The 20,599-nt window shown below is 41.3% G+C and overlaps 1 protein-coding gene across 5 annotated transcripts in view; it reads left to right on the forward strand.

The window, feature by feature from the left end:
- AKT3 (AKT serine/threonine kinase 3) overlaps positions 1 to 20,599 on the forward strand; it is a 304,322-nt gene that overhangs the window by 47,697 nt on the left and 236,026 nt on the right. The window contains exon 2 of one of the 5 annotated variants that reach the window (XM_049633849.1): positions 14,582 to 14,643. The exons of the other annotated variants lie outside the window; for them this stretch is intronic. The gene's annotated coding sequence lies outside the window, so the exon portion shown is untranslated. The remainder of the gene's footprint in view (positions 1 to 14,581; positions 14,644 to 20,599) is intronic. 5 annotated transcript variants of the gene reach the window in all.

Below are 20,599 nucleotides of genomic sequence, written 5' to 3' on the forward strand. Positions count from 1 at the left end.
AAGGTTTAAGTTTCCTGAGGCGGTGTGGCATCAAGCCTGACTGCTGAAACAGATAAACCTCAAATCTCGGTGGATTAAGATCATTTGAATTTTGTTTCTTGATCAGCAGAGTCCAAAACAAGCACAGTGTCCCTGATTCTTGCTCCTTCTGTCCTGTGACTCCACTGTCATCAGCAAATGGTTCCACATGTGCTCATCTGCATGATGCTGGAAAGGGAAAGACATGTTTGGGGTGGGCCCGGCCTGAAAGTCGCGCTCCTCATTTGTCATAGTTCAGTAGCTAGACCTTTGTCAAGCGGCCACATTTGACAGCCAGGGAGACCGCAGGGCAACAAGTGACCGGGAAGAAGGGCTTTTTGTTCAGGCAGTTTTGTGAGTGCAGGAAAGCTTGCGTCTGGAGTCAGACAAACCAGGATTTTAATTTCTGGCTGCAGCACTGCACCAGCCACTCGGTGTTGGACAAGTTACTCCTCCTTTCATCTGAGAGATTTAAGTAATAATGCAGATAAGATACTTGGCAGATAAGTAATTTCTCAATAAATTTCATCCGTTTTTGACATCCTTAGTGACATATCTTGACCTTTATTGCATAGGTGCATATTAAATAAATGTTAAATAACTTTAAACATGGATAGTTTTTTGTTTTGTTTTAATTTTTTGTGTTTGTTTATTTTTGAGACAGAAACAGAGCATGAGTAGGGAAGGGGCAGAGAGAGAGGGAGACACAGAATCTGAAGCAGGCTCCAGGCTCCGAGCTGTCAGCGCGGAGCCCGACGCAGGCTCAAACCCATGAACCATGAGATCATGACCTGAGCTGAAGTTGGACGCTTAACCAACTGAACCACCTAGGAGCCCCTCCCCTTTTTAAAAATATAATTTATTGTCAAATTGGCTAACATACAGTGTGTAAAGTGGCTCTTGGTTTTGGGGTACATTCCCGCGGTTCATTACTTACATACCATACCCAGTGCTCATCCCAACAAGTGCCCTCCTCAATGCCCATCACCCATTTTCCCCTCTCTCTCCACCCCGCTCGGTTTGTTCTCAGTATTTAAGAGTCTCTTATGGTTTGTCTCCCTCCCTCTCTTGTTTGCAACTATTTTTTCCCTTCCCCCATGGTCTTCTATTGTTTCTCAAGGTCCACATATGAGTGAAAACATGATATCTGTCTTTCTCTGACTGACTTCCAGTTCCATCCACGTTGCTGCAAATGGCAGGATTTTATTCTTTCTCATTGCCAAGTAGTATTCCATTGTGTATATAAACCACAGTTTTCTTTATCCATTCATCAGTTGATGAACATTTAGGCTCTTTCCATAATTTGGCTATTGTTGAAAGTGCTGCTGTAAACATTGGGGTACAGGTTGCCCCTGTGCATCAGCACTCCTGTATCCCTTGGGTAAATTCTTAGCAGTGCTATTGCTGGGTCACAGGGTAGATCTATTTTTAATTTTTTGAGGAACCTCTGCACTGTTTTCCAGAGCGGCTGCACCAGTTTGCATTCCCACCAGCAGTGCAAGAGGGTTCCTGTTTCTCCACATCCTCGTCAGCATATGTTTAAACATGGATAGTTTTAGGATTTACCTGTGTCATCACTGCTGTTCTTTCATTAATAGTATTTTGGTCGGATCTATCAGAGATCTGTTTATACCAGAAGTTACAAATTATGCTATACAGGCATACCTTGTTTTTACTGTGCTTTGCAAATAGTGTGTTTTTGTTTTGTTTTGTTTTTGTTTTTGTTTTTTTTTACAAATTGAAGGTTGTGGTAGCTTCGCACGGAGCAAGTCTGTTGACGCCATTTTTCCAATAGCATTGTCTCACTTTGTGTGTCTGTCATATTTTGGTAATTTTTGCAATATTTCAAACCTTTTCATTATTGTATGTGTTGTGGTGATTTGTGATTGTGACTTGCTTGAGAGCTCAGATGACAACTAGCAATTTTTTAAGTTTATTTATTTTGAGAGAGAGGTAGAGAGAGGAGGAGCATACATGTGCATGTGGAGGAGGGGCAAAGAGAGGGGCAGAGAGAGAGAATCCCAGGCAGGCTCTGCACCGTCAGCACAGACCCGAGGGGGGCTCCATCCCACGAACCGTGAGGTCACGACCTGAGCTGAAACCAAGAATCGGATGCTTAACTGACTGAGCCACCCAGGTGCCCAGGTTAGCAATTTGTTTATAATAAGAAAGGTTTTTTTTCATTATTTTAAAAATTTAAATCCAAGTTAGTTAACGTATAGTGTAATAATGATTTCAGGATTCATAACTAGCAAGAAAGTATTTTTAAATTGAGGTATGTGCATTGCTTTTTTAGACATAATACTGTTACACACTTAATTGACTACATAGTGTAAGCATAACTTTTGTCTGCACTGGGAAACTGAAAATTTATGTGACTCACTTTATTGCAATATTAGCTTTATTGTGGTGGTCTGGAACCCAACCCACAATATCTCCAAAGTTTACCAAAGTTTATATTATTCCTGCCATTTGAGGATTTCATGCACATACTTTGAAAAGAAGAATGGACGATATTTTTGAAGAGGTTAGAAGATAAATTAGGAACACCTCCCCAGAAGTACAGTAAAAGAAAAAGATAGAAAATAGGAGAGAAGCAGCCAGGAAAATCAGAACACTGGTCCAGGAGTTTCCAACATCAGAATCATAGACCTTCAGAAAGAAAGCAGAAGAAACGGGACAGTCATTAATGAAATAAATCAAGAAGATATTCTAGAACTGAAGGACGTGATGTTTTCAGATTGAAAGGGCCTGTTGAAAATTCTGAACAATGGTTGATGATAATCCCACAACAAGGCACATTATTGTGAAATTTAAGAACTAGACCCACATATGAACAATCAGGAATCTGTGCCTTTAGAATTTTCCTCAGTAGTCGAAGCAGGAAGGAACAGAGCAGCGGTGCCTTTAAAATTCTGAAAAACAAAACAAAACAAAACAAAACAAAACAAAACAAAAGACATCTAGTTTAAGTAGTTTAGACTATTAAGCTTGAGAGTAAACTAAAGATCTTTTCATCGAGGCAAATACCTCCCACAAACCCTCATGAAGCTGAGGGATATGCTCCATCAGAAGAAAGGGGTGTATCAAGAAAGAGGAGGACCTAGGTGAGAGGGAAGAGGACTTGAGACCCAGCAGCGGGTGAAAGGGACACCAGGGTGATGGCCATGCAGCTGGCCCAGGGTAACCAGGCCAGACCGGAGGAAGTCAGAAGGCAGGGAGAGACTTCTTCAAGAAGAACTGATGGAAGCCTGATGTGAATGGATATATTCAAAGGGGATTTGTCAGACTGGAGAGTCTGAGGTTAATTAAGGATAAATATATACTGTATAAACACACAGGGATAAGTGTATAGAAAACTAAGTAAATGAGAAGCTGAGCAATTATTAATTCCGAGGAAGACAAAATGTTACACAGGAAAAGAAAGGTAATTATTGTTTACTGCTTGGCTCAGTTCTGAATACCCTGTGTAATGAAATAAACCTCCAATACTGATCTAACCAATGGATTGAGGCAATGGGGGTGGGCAGGGTGGAGAGTGGCAAGACTAGGAGACAGGGCTAAATCTTTTTATCTTCAGCAAGCAGTCGCTAGAGAATACCCCATACTGGCCAGTTCTGAAACAGAGATACAAACATTCTATATTATTTGGAGAAATGGAGGTAGATTTCCAAAACAACTGGTTAGAGACAGTTTGGGGGGAAAGAGAATGTTGGCGAAGGGGGGCCGGAGACTCGTTTCCCTTAACAAACCTCGGAGATCCAGTTGACTTTTTAAAAACTCTCTGGGTGGGCACTGTTTATTCCCGAAACTCTAGATTTTGGAGAACCCGTTACCCTTAGTGGATTTTTTTTCAAGTGCTTTCTCTTCTCCCTTAAATGTTACGTTGAGTTAAAGTTTCCGTGGTGTAGAGTCGGATTTGAAACCTGTAAACCCATCTTGTCATTGCCTTCATCGTTTAGATGGTACCTACAGGTGAGGTGATGGCTGGGCGTTCTTGCTTCAGCTTCGGCCACACAAGGGGCAGCTTTCCCAGATTCTCTCTTCGTGCAGTGGTTTTGCTCAGTGTCCCACACCTCCGTCGTATTCCGTGTGTGTTTCCCTCTTCCGTGTGTTACACTCCGCCGTATTCTCAAATCCGTTCTCATGTGGACATGCCCTCTGCCCCCGTGCCCCCTTTGGTCTTCCCCGAGTTCCTGTTCCTTTGTAGCAGGAATGCTTGTGTGGGGAGAAGGCCTTTGCTCCTCTCTGAGCCCTTCCCAGAGTAGGGGTGGAGGGTGGAGACCTGGGCTGGGGAACGTGTCACCCTGCAGCCGCTCAGTGGCTTCTAATTACTTCCCCATCTCCATCCCCAGTGCTTTCTATGACTTCAGGGCCCACGAGTGGCTGGTTTACTATTTGCTTCTTGCACATTCCCCTCTTCCATTCAGAGTTCTTGATTATTTGTAAAAACAAAGTTTCTAGTTACATTTTGCTACTTTAAGCACCATGGGGACTTGCTAGGTTCCCCCGAACTGATGAAATAGGCCCCCATGGGGACCTATTCTAGGTTCCCCCGAATGATGAAAAGGCCAGGACTGGGATCTAGATCTCAGGATTGGGGCCACGCAGCAGGGAGCGCCTCTGTTTCCAAAGAAGGACGCTCAGTAGCAGAGCTCCCTGCTTTTGAAGGTTGTCCTTCTTTATTACATTAGTACCGCAGACCTGCTCTTCAGTGATAGACTTGTAAACTGGAAATTACTCCTTTTCAAGTAGTGGAGGAAAATGAGGGGGTGACTGGATTTGCAGTGCCTGGGATTTGAAATCCAGAGATGGGAGGAAAGAGGAAACATACATTGTCAGGAGGTGAAAGCATAATTTTGCTCTGTTTTGTGCTCGAATACCCCTTTTTTGAGCAGGGTTAGAGACAGCCTTAGGGGAGTACATTTCTGTGTGTTCTGGTACTAATGGAATTCAGGTTCCTTGATCAGAATCTTCCTCTGGTTTCTTTTCTTGTGCAGCATTAAACATCCAAGCAGCTTTGGATAGTTTTTAAGGCTCAGGATGATGTGGACAGAGGTGGGTTTAGCATGAAGGTAACTCAAGTTTACAGCCTCTTGCTTGTGCAGGGTATTTCCTAGGCTGGACCGAAATCTGTTAAGGCCACAAGAGTTTCCCACTGTGACTTTCTTCCCGTCACACTTCCCATCCTTTCAGGCTGCGTTGGAGGGGACACCGGCAGTTTGGGAACCCTCAGGAGAGGGGTGTGGGATACGTTGATGTGATTTGCAGTCAGTCAGTCAGTTTTCACGGATAGTTTCGTGATTGCAAGCTGACCCCACATAAGAACACCTCGCAGCTGGCGTTGGCACATGGTGGTGCACGGCCAGAGGCTGAATGGAGGTGTGAACTTGTCCGTGTCCTGTGGCGCCCGGTCAACACCGGAAGGATGTGGGCAATGGATGAGAAGCCAAGATGGACCATTTGCAAGTTTGCTGAATATTCTAATTTTACAGCCTCTACGTGAAAGAATCGTAACAGGTTTTCACCAGTTCGATAATTTGAAATACTTACATGGCATCCCCATAGTTGTGTAGTTGAAAGAAACCTTTCTAAACTATCAATAATCAAAAATAAGTTTTCACCCTATATTCTAGATGAAAGACTAAACTATTCTCTCTAGAATTAATATAAAATTGTGCCAGGGAGCTAATGCTAAAACTATCATGTGATTTTATTTAGGGTCTGTTGATGTGGTCAACAGCTTTTAAAGATTTATAATTTGATGCGGTTTCCTTTCTCATTCCAAAGGAAAAGTCCATTAGGACCTATTTTATTTCATAGTGGTGTGTTCCTTTCCTTGAGAGAGCCTTTCCCCCAACCCTGTAAACCCTCAGCCTCCATCAGCCCTGTGTCTTTTACCCCATCCCATGTGCACACCTCATCACTCTGTGTAGTCAAGCTGTCTTTGTCTTGTTCCTCAGATGGATTTGGTTTGTTCTCGCCGCAGGACCAACTGATGCCCGTGCCTGGGACGCTCTTGCCTGGGCTTTTCAAAGAACTTTTCATTCTTTACTCCTCAGGACTCTCTTCTCAGAGTTTTTGACCACCCAGTCTAAAGTCTCCTTTTCTTCCTCCCTCATCCCTAACACATCACCTGCTTTATTTTCATAGCATTTACCAACATCTGACTTTCTGTTTCTGTTTTTATTGACTGCCTCTGCCTTTCCAAACATAAGCTCAGCAGATGAGAGCTGTTTGTTCGCTGTGGTATTCCCTGAGCCCTGGAAAGTGCTTGCACCTTAATAGGCACTCAGTGGATTATTTGTTGAATGAAAAGTTATGAGTAAGCTTGAGCTTGTATGTTTTGCTGTGTATTTGCTAGTACAGTTTCTAATTTTTTTTTTGGCATGTTATTTGTATATTCACTGTGGTGCTGGGTTGTCTTTATCAGTCTGTGTAAATTCCCTTTTGATTTTTTCTGCTGCAAATATTGCTTCAGTCTCTTACCTGCTGTTGGGTTGAAAATGTCCTGTTTTAGAATAGTCAGGCACACAGTGACACCTTGGTGGCTCACTTGGTTAAGTGTCAGACTTGGTTTTGGCTCAGGTCATGATCTTGCAGTTCAGGAGTTTGAGCCTTGCATTGGGCTCTGTGCTGATGATGTGGAACCTGCTTGGGATTCTCCCTCTTTCCCTTTCTCTCTGCCCCTTCCTACCCCCACTCCCCCCAAAATAAATAAACTTAAAAAAAGAAAAGAATAGTCAAGCACACAGAAAAGTATAGAGGGTAATAAAATTGGTACTCAAGTACCCACCTCCTAGCTCCGTCATGTCTTGCTTTTAAATCCTTCCTTTATTAGTCACACCTTATAGAAAGGCCTGTGGTTTATGCGTCCCTCCCTCACATTGCTGCCTCCCCTTCTACCCTACTTAATCCAGAGATGTACTGAGTTCAGTGTTTAGCATTCTCATGCATTTATATTTTAAGTTTTTTCCTATGTGTAAGTGTTTGTATAAACAATATATATGTTTGACAGTAGAACTAATATGTTTTCAAGCTTTATATAAATGGTACCATATTGCATGTATCTTCTGCACCTTTTTTTAAACGTGTTTTTTTTAAAAATGTGTTTATATTGATATCTAGAGTCCTCATTTCTTCATTTTCATTGCTGTGTGGTTTTGCGCGAATAAATCACACTTTACTGAACTGTTCTGTTTGTTGAGGGGCTTTTAAGTGGTTGCGGATTTTTTTTCGTACCACAAACAGTGGTGCGATGGAGGTTTCTGTAATGTATATGTGAAACTCTTCTAGGATATATTCTTGCATGGAGAAATTGCCAGGTCGCAGGGGCTGCTCAGCCTTCCCTCTGCTAGGTTTCGTATATGGTTTGCTAAAGTGGGTGTTACCGGCCGATCCCACCAGCAGTTCAGGAGATGATGTCGTTTCCTCGCCATCACTTTGTATCATCAGACATGACTGTTGTCGTTCCGATGTGCGAGGACTGTTATCTCGTGTTTAAAATTTGCATTTCTCCGGTTACTAGTGGGGTTCCGAATTTTTTTATGTGTTTATTGCTATTTAATTTCCTTGGTAAATTGCTTTTTCCCTCCTATGTCTCCACTCCCCTCTTTGTATAGGATGATTTGCCCTTTTTCTGTTGATTTGTAGAAATTCTGCAGGTATTGATATAAATAATTTATTTGAATCCCAGACATCTTGCAGTTTGTGGCTTTGTTGCATTTGCTCCAACTTCTGTTCTAGACTTTTTCATTTTGACATAGAGACATTTATTAATCTTTTCCTTTATAGTTTTGGCTTCATATTTATAGTTTTGGTATCATATTTAAGAACCTCCTTGCCTACACTGAGGTCATAACAGTAGTCTCTCTATTAATTACCTATTACTGCATAGCAAATTACCACCCATCTCGATTTGTTTAAAACAAACAGTAACTATCTCGAATCTCCATCTGTCCCTGTGAACAGCGGAGCAGCCTGGCTGGGTGCTTCGCACCTCGTCTCTGGTCAGTTTGCAGGCCAGACGGTAGTGAGGCTGCTATCGTCTGAAGGCTCCCTAGAGCCAGAGGGCTTGCTTTTAAAGGGAGCCTGCTCCCATGGCTGGTGGTGGGTGCTGGCTCTTGGCGGGGGGCCTCAGTGCATCTTCTTAGGTCCTTCACCAGAGCCACCTAAGTGTCCTCATGAGGTGGAGGCCTCCCTGAGTGAGTGAGGCTAGTGAGGCAGGTGGGAGAGGGAGGTGGAAAAGCCTTTTGTGATCCAGCCTTTGAAGTCACAGGCTGTAATCACAGCCTTTTTTTTTTTTTTTTATAAATATTAAAAAAAAAGAAAGGTGATGTACTTGAAAAAGAATCATAGGTATAATAGGATAACTGTAGATGGTTGTCATTATAATTTAACAGGAAGAGCTCAGAATCACAGAGTGGAGAATGTGCAGAAGAATGGGGTAGGGGTGGGGAGGGAAGGTTGGATACTGGAAAGAATCTAAGCTTTAGGTGAAGAGTAACCAGACTTTGTGATGTATCTTTGGGCAGGTGGAGTGCCTCTAGATAGACCCTCTCTGTGCTTAGTTGGGAGCCGATGGAGGTCCTAGGGTTTAGAACGTGTGAGCGCCATTCTGTACAGCATGTGGAGCCATCAGGGCACAGGGACATCAGTCAGGTGGTCTGCACCTGAAAAGGGGTGTGCACGGCTCTTTTTGACTCAGTCCTGTTAAATATCCCCATGCCTCAAGCACAGCCTGCACGATCCCATCTCAGCCCTCTCTCGAGGCTTCTACAAGCCATTAGAAGGCTTTGTAGGTGGGGGAGAGATCATACGGCGGGGGGGGGGGGGGCAACAGGAGGGTGTGCGGATCTCTGGAGGCTGACTTGGAGGCTAGCTACCAGAGTGGCTTACATTTGCTTATAAAATGCCTAAAGTTCTTTCACATTTTGGTCTCTTTTACTCCACTTTGAGGATGGTGTGTGTGTGTGTGTGTGTGTGTGTGTGTGTGTGTGTGTGTGTGTGGTGTGGTGTGTTAAGAAGGGGATCTAACCCTATTATTCTTCTGAAGGTATAATTTGTTCCAGTCCCATTGATTAAATGATCCATCATCGTTGTTCTGTTTCCATGTGGCTTTGTTTCTGGGCTCTCTGTACTCTTCCTTCAGCTTCTTTTTCTCTTCTTCTGCCACCTCTGCTTTACCACAAGTGCTGCTCTCTCTACCACCAAGTCTCAGACTCGTTTTGTTCTTCTTGGCTCTTCTGGTGTCCAAAGGGCCATTAAGAGAGAACTTGTTAGATAACTCTATCGTATTTCTACGTTCCATGTAAGGTCCTGATAGGATTTTGCTTAAGAAATATAAAAATATGGCTTTTTTTTCATTAAAAAAGTGATAATGGTTTATAAAGATTTGTGAAATATTGGTAAATAAAAAGAAACTTAAGGGGCACCTGGGGGCTCAGTGGGTTAAACGTCCAACTCTTGATTTCAGCTCAGGTCATGATCTCATGGTTGTGAGATCGAGTTCTGCATCAAGCATCATGCTGAGTGTGGAGCCTGCTTGGGATTCTGTCTCTCTCTCTCTCTCTCTCTCTCTCTGCTCCTTCCCTGCTCTCTCTCTCTCAAAATAAATAAACATTTTTAAAAATTTTAAAAAAAGAAACTTAAAAAATGAAAAGCACCCTATCACCCACATGTCACTGTTAAAGGTTTGATATTGTAAAAGTTAAATCTGCTCTATAATAGAGGACATCATATATTGGGGAAAAAAATAAGGATTAACGTTGTTTTTTTAAAATATTCTTGGGGCGCCTGGGTGGCTCAGTCGGTTCAGCGTCCGACTTCAGCTCAGGTCATGATCTCACGGTCCGTGAGTTCAAGCCCCGCCTTGGGCTCTGGGCTGATGGCTCAGAGCCTGGAGCCTGCTTCGGATTCTGTGTCTCCCCCTCTCTCTCTGCCCCTCCCCCATTCATGCTCTCTCTCTCTGTCTCAGAAATAAAAAAATTAAAAAAATAAAATAAAATATTCTTATTATACAGTGTGCCTTCATAGATTATTAAGAAAAAGATAAATGACCCAAAAGAAAAATGGGCAAAGAATAGGAACAGGCATTTGACAGAGGAGGATGTAAAGAAGTGCATATACCCTTTCCTCAAATGTTAGTATTTTTCTACGTTTCTGTTTTCTTTTGTCTCTCTCTCTCCTCCTTCTCCTTTCCTCTGTCTCTTTCCTTATCCCTCTTTATATATGATATTTTAAACATATTTATGTAGAGATTTAAAAAATATATTTAGATAATTTCATTCTTTTTTGTGGCTGACTAGTATTCTACAGTATATATACACACCACCTCTTTTTTATCCATTTACCTAGCAACAGACGCTTGGGTTGTTTCCATATCTTGGCTTTGGTAAGTGATGCTGCAATAAACATAGGGTGCGTATATCTTTTAGTATTAGTGTTTTCATTTTCTTAGGGTAACTACCCAGTAGTGGAATTACTGGATCATAATACTAGTTCTGGTTTTAATTTTCTAAGGAACCTCCATACTGTTTTCCACAGTGGCTGCACCAGTTTGCATTCCCACCATCAGTGCACAAGGATTCCTTTTTCTCCATATCCTCGCCAATACTTGTTGTGTTTTGTGTTTCTGGTTTTAGCCATTCTGACAGGTAGGAGGTGATATCTCATTCTCATTACTAATTTTTAAATGCTCAAATTACCCTACATTTGGCCCATGGAAGGCCCTTTAAGTTAGCACCTATATTCTTTTGACATGTTCCTATTAATTTGAGGAGACTTGCTGACATTCTGACACAATAAGATATGCCAGGTTTATCATATCCTTTCCCTTTTCCAGCTTTAGAACCAGCCACTTCTCCACAGAGTTCTGGTTCCTTCTAGTGGATAATAGTATTATCTTTCTTATATTCTTAATTCTTTTATTTTTAATTACCTTTATTCTTCATTACTCTATTTTTGTGCTATCTCAATCCATTCTGTTTTTGCATGAGTACCACATTGCTTTAATTATTAAGTTTTATATTTTAGTTAATTATTATTTCATTAGGTCTGTCTGCTATATATTTGACACTGGTGAGCGATCATTTTTTCTTGCTTTTATTCTAGAAACCCATAGTTCCTCTTTTGTTAACTTCTTTGATGGCTTATCTCATTCTTGTTCTGGATTATTCATCGTTGATTAGGTTTTAAAGGGTAGAGTTGCCTAGGATCCTGTCCTTTCTCTAGGGAATCAGGTACTGTCATTGCTCAGTCTACACTAGTTCCATCCCTCTGGGACAGTTTGATAATATATATGAAAATTACAAATGTGTATTTCTGCTTCTGGGAATGTCTTTCAGGTGTATTTGCATGTTTCATGAAAATGTATGTGCAGGATCATTCATATGAATATTGTATGTGATAGTAAAAGATTTGGAGATTATCCACACTCATCTGAAAAGTTTATTAACCTTTTCTCCCTTGTTCTACTCCACTCTGCATGAGGCCTGATTTTCTTTATATGTGTGAACCAAAACAACCTATTGCAACAAAGTGGGAAAAATCTCAAATGTTTATTAATAGTAGATTGAGTAAATTATGATAGACCAATACAATGAATTTACACATTTGAAAATAGGAAGAATAATATTTATATGGAAAATCATGGAAAAATTACTACAATTAAAGGGGAAAAGAGCCAGGTACAGAACATATTAGATAATATATTACTTTCTGTGGGAAGGAGAGGAAATAAGATTATGTCATTGTATTTGCTTAAATTGGCATAAAGGAAGTCTGGAAGGTAAAAAATAAGAAACTAACACTTTACCCCAGAAAGCAGGGTATGGACTGGGCAGATGACAGACGGGAGTGTGGTTTATGATTGTGGCATGTAAAGGTACTACCTATTTAATTAGTTTTTAAAATGTTTCTAGTATAACTGAAAGCTAGTTTTGACACAGCACAAACTTACACTTGTAGTTATAAACCACTGGCCCAGCATAATGGCCCTTAACACACTATAGGAAGCCCTTTGTCTGTTCAGGTTTTTACTTTGCCATTTCTGGCTCCATATTTCACATTCCGGCAACATTGAATTTCTTGTGGTTCTTCTCACACATGGCACTGTGTCATACTTGTGCCCGTTTTGCTTACGTCATCTTCATATTCATCTTTAAGAGTCCATTTGTCATCTTCTCCACAGGCCGAGTTAGGGAATTCTCTCCGGATGCTCTGCAGATTGGTCTCTTACTGCTCTTCTCATGTCGGGTCGTCACGATCAGCTCACAGTACCTAGACACAGGCACTCAAAGATTTGTTGTAACTTTTTTTTTTTTTTTTTAAATGTCTTTGCCCTTAGGGTCAGGGTCATCCCTGAAACAGCTGACGTAGTCTTAATGGAGGTGGATATACAGGCATGTCGCTACCATAGGACAGGCATACTAAGAGAGGCCCGAGGCAAAGTTTATTTCCAAAGGAGGTCTTTGACATGGGTCTTGAAGCGGGGCCAGAGTCCAGATGGACACGTTCTCACAGGCCCTGTGGAGGAGCAGCACGTAATCTGGTGCAGCTTCAGTATAGAGGAATCATGACTCAAGGTGAATCGGGAAGAGGAGGAAAAACAGGGACAGATTGTGAGAGGCCTAACATTCTAGTCTCAGGAATTTAAATAGTATCTTGTGGGCAGAGCAGGACTATGGAATGTTTCTGAACAGGGAATCAATGTGATCTGTGTTTTAGGATGATTACTTTTATGCTTTGTGTAGGGTGGTTTGAAAAAGAGATGAGACAGAGAGGCACCTGTTAAGATATTTTATACTGTAAACTACAGTGTTGAGTTTGGGATCAGAAAAGGACCGGGCAGTCACATTTTTGGACTCCACGTTTTTGTCCATCAAGTCCATTCAGCCTGGACTCCTGTGTCATTCCAGCAGTAAGAGTCTATTCACCTTTGAAGGAGACAGCTTATAGGTTACTTTTTAGCAATCCCTGATAGATTCCCTCCAAATGTAATTCATTGTGCCCTGTTCTGACTGCATTTCATTTATTTCTTTTATAGCTTTTTCCATACTCGGTACCTATCTTTTAGTAGTTGTCTTAATCACCCCCAGAGTTAATTGCTTTCTCCTGGAAAACCGTGTTACTTTATATGACCCAGTCATGTAACACCACATTGTATTAATCGTTTGATGGCTTTTCTGTTTGTTTCGGTAAATACTTATTGGGTATCAAACCTCAAGGAAACCCTGGCAATCCATATGTTTATCAATAATGTATGATCGGACGTGTGAATTCCTGAAGGGGACCTTATTTTGATCTCTTTCACTTAGCACAGTTGGAGATACATATGAGGCACTTAGTAACGTAGAGACGTCAGTGGAATAGTAGTGGTTAAAAACCAGGCTTAAATCGTGGCTCTGCCACTGTAACCTGGGTCCACTGTAGAGGTTATTTAAGCCTGTCTGAGCCATAATTGTGACATCTGTAAAATGGGGAATTAGCTTGGGCTGCCGTAACAACACCAGGGACAGAGCAGCATAAACAGCAGAGAGTTATTTCTCACGGCTGTGAAGAGTGGGAAGTCTGAGATCATGGTTCCAGCGCAGTCAGGTTTGGCAAAGACTCTCTTCCTGGCTTGTGGACAGCACCTTCTCATTGCACCCTCACGTGGTGGAGAGAGACTGAACAAGCCCTCTGGTCTGTCCCTTTGTAAGGGCACTCATCTCATCACGAGGATCCCACCCTTACTGTCTCATGTGAACATAATCACCTACCAAAGGCCCCATCTCCAAACACCGTCACGTGGGGAGTTGGGGCTTCTACATATGAACTTGGTGGTGGGGTGGTTGGGGGGCTTAAACATTCAGTCCATAACACTGTCTTACACAGTGGTTGACGCACATGGAACATTGTGCCTGTGACATAACAAGGGTTGTGTTTATTTAACCCATCATCATCGTTGTCATTGACTTGGCATGTATTTTACATATGGGGTGATGGAGGAAAATGCCAAATGACGTGGTGACTTTGCTCTTCACTGATGGTGAGTAATAATATTAATTAAGAAGGGGACGCGGGAAGAAGGGCACGATTTCAGGCGTGCTGGCAGAAATGCTGCCTCCCTCTACCCTCAGGGGAGGAGAAGGTAGATGTGAATGTCCGGTGTAGACATGGGGCCTAGCCTTGCCACTGAAAGACAAGAGCACTTTAATATTCTATGTTTGTGCCCTTTAAAATATACTTCTTAATTTGTTTTTATTCAATTCTTCATTGTCTTTTCTCTGACTTTGAGTTTTTCTCTGAGCCCGGGAAAACAGAAGTGCCATTTAGATCTTTCTCACAAATAATACTAAATTTATTTTGCTGGATTTTGAAAAGTTGTATTTCAAACGTTAAGACCTATTTTGATATTTTAAAATGGGAATATAGTCTTTTCTTACTCACTAGCTTTTGGATTTAGACTTTTTCCTCTCTAACTTCATGAATCAAGGACTTAATTTATGAGCCTTTCTAGAACTATTAAGGATCTCTAATTCTTTCACTTTTGGCAATAATTGTCTCCACATTTACTTTATAGAGTCCTCTTTGGTGGAGCCCACGGGCAGAGAGGAAGCACAGGATTCATAAGATGGCGGGCGGGTGAGTGACTGAGAATTTGGGCTGGAACTTGGAAGAAAGTGGTAGTGGTTGCCCCTTAATAACAGGAATAAAACATGAAGTATAAGTTTGGACATTACCTTGTCTTGGTGAGGACAATAGAGATAATGTAACGTTTTTTTCTGTATGTAAATCTTTTTAATAATTTGTGTGGCATAGTTATCATTGCCACTTGTACTAAGATTTTATCAGAATTCACACAGTGACTCAGCACACAGTTGACAGTTTGGGGAAATGGCAAATGGTTGATCCCAGAGTACATCATTTCTTTGATGATAGTGGCAAAGAGTACTTCATTAAAATGTAGTTTGGGTTTTTTCTTTTTTGTTTGAATAATAAACATTTCAACTCTTAATAATAAATACTATTTTAATTATAATTAGCAGACAAATATGCTTCTGGAGCCACAAATCAAACTTGAGAGAAATTAAGAAAACTTACAGGGAGGTGGTATTAATCCTCATGTAAAATAATTATCAAGTGACAGACGTTTTCATGCAGAAGAAAGATGATCTGTGCTCAAGATCAACTTTATTATTATATATCATATAACTCTGGGCTCTGATTTTATAGAACATAGTCAGTATTGCAGCAGTGATACAAACAAAAGGAAAAGGGCAATGAATTGACATCAGGAAAGGAATAGAGCCTTGTAAGAGCGGAACCATTAAAAAGGGGAAAATCTGTGGGCCTTTACTCTGGAAAGTGTTTCTGTTTTGCAACAAAAATAATCTCAAATTGGTCTTGCTGGGTTCCTGATGAATTTATGAGTTTCCTATGAATGTATGTGGTGGTATGCGATTAGATGAGACTGACTGTAAGATGATAAATGTTAGAAAAAACTCTGTCTCTGGGTCTCTTCTACTGCTCTTTTTCTTATTCCTTCAACCTCCTCATTTAGGATCACCCTGCATAGGTTTTGCTCTGTTTTATCACGATTAGAGGGGATCCTAGTACTTTTGGGCCTTGACAGGTTATCTTTGAAAGATGAAAAGACATAATTAATGGCAGATTATTTTACATTTAATTGAGGCTCTTGAAAATCCAAACAATTTCCTTATGGTTAAAGCTCAAACACTGACATCTGTTGGGGGAAGTATTTTTACGGAAGAGAGTGTTTTGACTCTGCCCCCTAAATCACAGCCTGTTGCGAGGTAGGAAGGAATTAAGGGGGCCTGTTACACGCTGGTGTCTGGGCATCTGTGCTGGGCCCTCAATCCCCAGGATAGCTATCATTTGATCAACATTCTTATTCACATTTTACAAAAGAGGAACTGAGAGAGGCACAGAGGGATGGAAGTGACCTTTCTAAAGAGGTCACAGTGGAGGCACATCTTCAAGTCGGGACTTTTAGCCTCTAGAGCTTTTACCTTTACTCCAAGACCAGTATGTCACATTTTATTCTTTTGTTTTACGCAGACACCTTTTTCGTGAATGTTCAGTGTCTTGCCCTTATGAATTCCTCCATCTGCTTCTGTAGAGATGGTTCCCCCGCTCCCTTATTAATCACCACATAGACCCCACTGCTTGTGGTTGATCAGTTTTACTGGGACCCTCTGCTGGGCTTCAGGCTGGGAATATAGGAATGCCTTATTAGCAGAGGTAGCCAACAGCTGCAACGCCGGTCCTAATCACAGTCAGTTAGGTTGGTTTGGCTTTTAGCAGATTGGCCAACTCTGAAGCTTGTACTTAGAGTAAGGAAGTGTGGATGAGTTCCGTGTGAACTCTAACATTTGGAAACAATCACAGCAAGACCTGATCAGTTTCTTCTTATTGACCCTTTTGAACAGGTGTGTTCAGTGTTACAGACAGTTTGAAAATGTTCATTCAACAGAGAGCTATAAAGTGCTTTTTGTGTGCTGGGGCAATGCTGGATTCTCCCCTGAACACGACACTGAAAACGTGGTTTGCGCTCCCCCCCCCCCCCCCCCCCGTGAGATGGTAGTTTAGGAGGGAGACAAGCAAGAGAGGTCCTAGTAGAATGCACTGTCCTTATACAGTAATGCAGGTGTGTGGGAGGAGTGGACAGGGCTCTGGAAGGAGCAGCTGGGTGTGCTTGGGGGCTCATGGAGGGATTCAGAGAAGAGGGTGTAGTTTCACTGGAGCTGGAATATATCGTCAACTACAAGAGGCCGTCTAGTCGACTTCTGTGTGTTTCGTACGGAGCATCTGTACTGACAGCTGGTCCCTCACATGGGCACGTAACTGTACTAACTACGCTTGAACGCTTAGCCTCTTCCCATTTCCCGTAAGTCCTGCATAGTCACGTATCTTTGTTTTCTCTCCGTATATCTTTTAGAAAGTTTGTCTTATAGGTGTTCATTTGGTTCCCTTTATTTTTCTGGTCTCCACTCTTAAGTTTCTCTGGTTTTTGGAAGCAGGCAGATAACATTTCTGGATTGTAAAGCAAAGTCAGATTACTGTTCGTTGTCGATTTCTGCATTCTTCACAGCACTTGGGAGTGCGTTGAGGGGTCACAGTGGTGGCAGTAAATGGAGAAGAGAGGAGGGTCGTGGAGCTAGGGACCTGATGCTTGATCACTTTCACTGTCACACAAATGGTTTTCTTCTGTGTAGAATAATCGAGGGGCTGACTGTATGGGTTGCTGTGTTCGTGAGCTGAAAATGCAATGAGAGGACACCTGGCTGGAGGGAAATGTACTCAGTGGTATATGATTTTCTGGACCATTTTGGTTGGAAGGCTTTTCGGTGACTTAATACTTAAGAAAGGCTCCCCTCTGATTGGGTATTCTTGTACGTGCTTGTCTCTCATGAACACGCAGTTTTCTCAGGCACCTTGGCAGATGTGAAAGCAATTTGGTTTACTTGGGAAGCCACATGACATTGTGGAGAGAGCCCTGCACCAGAAGTTAGGAGAGCTGAGTTCTAGTCCTGCCTCAGTTTCTTGTTCTTTGCCTTTGAGTTAATTAACTTCTGGGTCTCAGTTTCTTGCTTTTTAAATAAGGGTAGAGGATAATGTTCTCTGAGGTGTCGCTTGGCTCAAAACTTTCATCCTTGCATTATTGACAGGTGTATTTAACTATAAAAATCTTCATTGAGTGCTTCCCACATTTCATGCAGTGAAAAAAAGATATGGAAGATAGACTGATGGCAGTGGAAGAAAACTGAGAGTCAGAAATAAACCTGTACATCTGTGGTCAATTGTTTTTGACAAGGTTGGCAAGACCACTCAGTGGGGAAGAATAGTCTTCAACAAATGGTACTGGGACACCTGGCTTTCCATGGGCAACAGAATGAATGTGAATCCCTACCTCACACTGTATATGAAAAAGTAACTCAAAATGGACCAAAACATAAGAGTTAAAACTATAAATCTCTTAGGAGAAAATGGGTAAATCTTTGCAACCTTCAATTGGGTGATAAAGATTTGACATCAAAAGCACAAGCAACCAATGGAAAGCTGATAAATGGGACTTCATCAAAATTAAAAACTTTTATGGGTCAAAGGACACTATTGAGAAAGTGAAAAGACCCACAGAGCAAGAGAATAACTTGTAAATTATATATCTAATAAAGGTCTGGTACGCAGAATATTTCAAGCACAATAATGAAAGACCACAATAAAAGGCAACTAAAAAAATGGGCAAAGGATATGAATTGACATTTCTCCAGAGAAGATACACAAATGGCCAATAATAACCCGAAAAGATGCTCAACATTATTAGCCATTGGAGAAATGGAAATCACAGTCACATGAGCTATCACTTCATACCCTTTGGGATGGCTGTAATCAAAAGGACACAACATAAGAAGTGTTGGTGAGGTTACCAAGACGTTAGAACCCTCAGACAGGCTGGTGGAATTGAAACCAGTGGAATCGGAAACCAGTTTGGCAGTTCCTAAAAACCTCAAACATAGAGTTGACCAAATGACCCAGAAGTTCCACATCCAGAGAATTGAGAGTATACTCCCAGGAGAATTGAAACCCTGTGTTTCCATAAAACTTGGGTATGAATGTTCATAGTAGCATTCTTCATAATAGTCCAAAAGTGAAAGTAACATAAATGTACGTCAAAGATGGTGTAATCCATAAACTGGAATATTATACTCCTCCAGAAAAGGAGTGAAGTGATCCATGTTCCAGAACGGATGAACCTTGAAAACTTTATGCTCAGTGAAAAAAGTCAGGCACAGAGGTCACATACTGTATGATTCCATTCCTATGAAACGTCCAGAATAGGCAAATGCATAGGCAGAAAGCAGTGCAGCAGTTTCCAGGAGCCCAGAGGAGGAGGGAAGAGGGGAGGGAGCACCAGTGGGTTCAGCATTTCTTTCTGGGATGATGAGAAATTCTGGAGTTAGTGTTGACAGTTGCACAGATTTGTGAATAACCTGAAGCCCACACATTGTCCACTTTAAAATGTGAAATATATCTCAATAAAATTTTTGGGAGACATGGCCCTTTCCTCGTGGTGCTAAATTGAATGGTTTACGTGACAGAGATAGAAAAGGGTTCTGTGGGAGGATATGGCATGGCATTTTCTCCTGTTGTGTGGGATCAGACTCCTGGAACAAGTAATACAGAGACCTGAAGAATGAATTGGAATTGTTCAGGTGAAAAGACATGTTGTAATGGAAATGAGGAGAGGAAGAAGGAAGGAAGACTATATCAGAATTAAAGCTTCCAGCCAACGTAGCATGTCTAAGCCCCTACCGCTGTTGCTGTATAAGACTGTCAAAGACCTTTTGCTTGAGTAATTCAGTTACCCTACGGTGTTGATTATGAGATATGTATGTATGTATCTCACCATCTTGAGAAAACGTAACATTTATATTTCATGATTTGATTGCAAATTTTTAAGATTTTTTAAGTCGATGGCATTTAATTTTTTTTTTTTAACATTTATTTATTTTTGAGAGAGCATGAGTGGGAGAGGAGCAGAGAAAGAGGGAGACACAGAATCTGAAGCAGGCTCCAGGCTCTGAGCTGTCAGTACAGAGCCCATCGCAGGGCTTGAACTCAGGAACTGTAAGATCATGACCTGAGCCAAAGTTGGACGCTTAACCGACTGAGCCACCCTGGCACCCCTAGTCTATGGCATTTTATAATTTAAAATTTTCGTGAAACCAAAGCTAGCTTCTCGAATTTGTGATTTTTTCTTTTCTCTGTTTATATGTTTTAGAAGTCCAGTTTGTAGAAATTCTACTGTTTTCATTCTTTTTGGCAGTTTGAGGTGAATTTTAGATCCTTGTAAGCATTATTTTCTTTGGAGTTCAGATAGACACAAATATTTTTGTTTGAGATAATAAAATGTTTTATTAGGAAGTTTCAAACATGCACAAAAGTAGAGAGAACAGTATAGTCAACACCCATGTAATCATTACCAGCTTCAAAAATTTTCAGCCCCTGGCCAATCTTACTATATATCCACCTGTTCCTTTACCTTGCGGATTATTTGGAAGCAAATCTCAAACATCACATTATTTCATTAATATGTTTCTAAATGGCAAGAATTCTTTTTTTTTAATTTTTTTAATGTTTTTATTTATTTTTGAGACAGAGACATGAGCAGGGGAGGAGCAGAGAGAGAGGGAGACACAGAATCCGAAGCAGGCTCTAGGCTCCGAGCTAGAACCCGATGCAGGGCCCAAACTCACGGACTGTGAGATCATGACCTGAGCTGAAGTTGGACGCAAAACGGACTGAGCCACCCAGGCGCCCTGGCAAGAATTCTTTTTTTAAAAAACATTAGTATTTTTTAACTTGGAAATTTTTTTCTTCTGAAAACAAATTGTTTCAAAAGTTATCTATTACTGGAAATTGTTACTGTTACTCTTTTATACAGTTTTTAAATAGTTTATTAGAGAGAGAGAGAGACAGAGAGAAAGAGAGAGAGAGACAGAGAGAAGAGGGAAGTGGGGGAGGAGCAGAGAGATTGGAAGAGAGTGAGACCCCTCAGCAGGTTCCGTGCTGTCAA

Source organism: Panthera uncia, chromosome F1 (genome assembly GCF_023721935.1).
Source record: "Panthera uncia isolate 11264 chromosome F1, Puncia_PCG_1.0, whole genome shotgun sequence".
Classification (NCBI taxonomy): Eukaryota; Metazoa; Chordata; class Mammalia; order Carnivora; family Felidae; genus Panthera; species Panthera uncia.